Genomic DNA, 2,831 nt, shown 5'->3' with positions numbered 1-2,831 from the left:
AGAACAATCAGCAAAAATCGATGACTGAAACTGAAGATTAGAGACTGGCGACTACATGATCTGAAGTAGTGTACAGTGATTACAACCTTGTCTACATATGTGTGAAGACTGCCCAAGCCTCAGCGAATGCTGAAGAGACCTTCAGGTTATTCCAGCATTCAACCATCAAAAGAAGCTTGTTGCGCACGATTGTTTTTGTGTTGTCCTTACACACACAAAGGACAAACCCATACCCTTTCTAAATGTTAGTACGGTACGGAGCAGATTAGTTGACTCTATTACCCACTAACTTTTTGAAAGGATGTCTGCTCATGAATAGACTTTTGTACTTTTCACTGTATCAAAGGGCAATCCTTTCCTTTAAGCCTTGACACGCGTTCTAACCCTACCACGTTGCATTAAATGTGCATTTAATGCAATGGGTATAAATAGATGTGTTTTATCTCCATGCAGAGATACTCTTACCCCTCACTCTTAACTTTCTTACGCTTAAGTAAAAGAACACACATCTAAGAACAAATACGTTCTTTTAAAGCCAATTAGAATATTTTTGTTGTATTCTAAACAAGTTCTTTCCCTAATAGAACTTACTTTTTTCTAAGTCTATAACAACAAATATTTTCTGTATTTGCTAAGAATTAGTGTGTAACTCTAGATTGTTTCGATAGATTTTTTTGACTCATCTTTCCACAAACAATCTTATAAAATCTATATTGATACTTCTTTATCAATATATATTTTAAATTTGAAAAGTTTTATGTGTTTGTATTCATCCCCTCATTCTACAAACTGTTATACACATCTTGTAGACCCTAACAGGACCAACAAGTGGTATCAGAGCAGTGTTTTATCTTCTCTAGTTGTTTAGTTGTTTAGTTATTTTACGCATTATATTTTCTTTTCATTAAATATTTTTATTTGTTAAAACCTAGATCTAACAATAGAAAAATTTAATAAGGAAATTCAAGAGAAATTTGTAGAAGAAGAAGATGAAATAGAAATCGACGGCGCTTTCTTTATTGAATGGAAAATTACAAACTCTCAAGAACCCTAATCGACTCTCATGAGATGTATCTGAATCTGTGTGTTTACAATAAATTCTCTATTTGTTCTTATATATTTTTCTGTACCTGAAACACTACTTATATAGGCAGAAATCCATGATAATCTGAATAAGATAAGCATTATCCAAAATAGGATTACCCTTATCCATAATAGGATTAGCTTTATCCATAATAGGATTCTGAAGATAGTCGTCTTGAAGGACCAGAGGATAGACCAACCAGAGATGCTCTGGTCCTCCAGAGGCTCTGGTCTTGCTTACAGAGGCTCTGGTGTCTCTTACAGAAGCTCTGGTTCTGGTGTCTTCACAGAGGCTCTGATTCTTCTTCCAGTGGCTCTAGTTCTTTTTACAGAGGCTCTGGTCATCCATACTTGGTCGATTTAGCACAGCGGCTGGTCTTCTTCTAGGCTTAGACGTTTTGGCACAATAGCATCTTCAGATGTTCCATCCTTAGCCCCGATTGCTTAATAAAACTTTTTGAGATAATTATTAGTATTAATTTGATGTTAACAATCTCCCCCCAAAGTTTTATGAAGCGAGCATCTTCATGAAGTCTTCATGTCTTCTCCCCTCTGCTTTCCTCAGAAGAGCTTTAGTGTGCTTGGTATGAATGGAATATTCAAGCTCCCCCTTGAATGTAGCTCTTTGTTCTTCATTTTCAACTCTTGGATCAAATTAGATTCAATGTGAATGGAGTACCACTGATTGCACACGATGCAGCTTTAATATGCCCACAATTCAGTACAAACTTTGACGCCCACAATAGCCACTCACCCCAAGAGTAGCAAATTCATCCAAAAAGGGATAGATAAATGTGTGAATTACTTGACAAAACAAAGCAAACAGTCTTATGACAAACAAACTTTCATTAAACTACAAGTTGAGTAGGAATTCAGCTTTAGAGCTTGATTCAATTGAAGATAACTTGAATAACCGAAGCAAACACCACTAGAATTGAGAACCGGAGAGAAAAAATAACATTTAAGCTTTAAGACTCCAAGAAACAGCTGGTCAATTTATAAGAAAATCGGCAGAATTGCTGTTAATGCTTCTAAGGGCAAAACATGAAGGAATTTTGCCATAAACAGGCAAGAAAATGTTTAAGCTATTGTAGATTCAAATCCACAAAGAGAGAAGATGAAAGAATACTCAAGATATTGGTGATAAATATATGTTTGGCAAATAAACCATCGATTGCCTTAGGCTGAGTACCATGAACTCTTGCTAAAACGCCTACGCGTAGATTTGACAAAATCAAAGTTCAATAAGTCGACTGACTCCAAGAAACTTTATTGACCTTAGGATCAAAAAGGTTCGAATTCATCGAAGAACAAATCCCTTAAAAAGGAATTTGATTAAACGTTTAAACATATGATGAAATCAGAGTTTTTGGAACCAAACTGCAGTCGAACAAGAAGCAGTTCATGAGAGTATCTTTCAATAAAATTGAATCTACTGCCAGAAAGATCGTATCGATAGAAATTAATCGATTTGGCTCTGATACCACTTGTTAAAACCTAGATATGACAGTAGAACAATTTAATAAAGGAAATCAAGAGAGATTTGTAGAAGAAGAACATGAAATAGAAAACAACGCCGCTTTCTTTATTGAATGAAAATTACAAATTCTCAAGAACCCTAATCGACTCTCATGTAATGTATCTGAATCTATGTTTACAATGAATTTTCTATTTTCTCTTGTTCTATATCTTTTTCTCTACCTGAAACACTACTTATATAGGCAGAAATCCATGATAATCTGAATAAG

This window comes from Cynara cardunculus, unplaced genomic scaffold (assembly GCF_001531365.2).
Source record: "Cynara cardunculus var. scolymus isolate 2C unplaced genomic scaffold, CcrdV1 Un_Scaffold_1367, whole genome shotgun sequence".
Classification (NCBI taxonomy): Eukaryota; Viridiplantae; Streptophyta; class Magnoliopsida; order Asterales; family Asteraceae; genus Cynara; species Cynara cardunculus.
Note: the sequence above shows the minus strand (reverse complement) of the source record.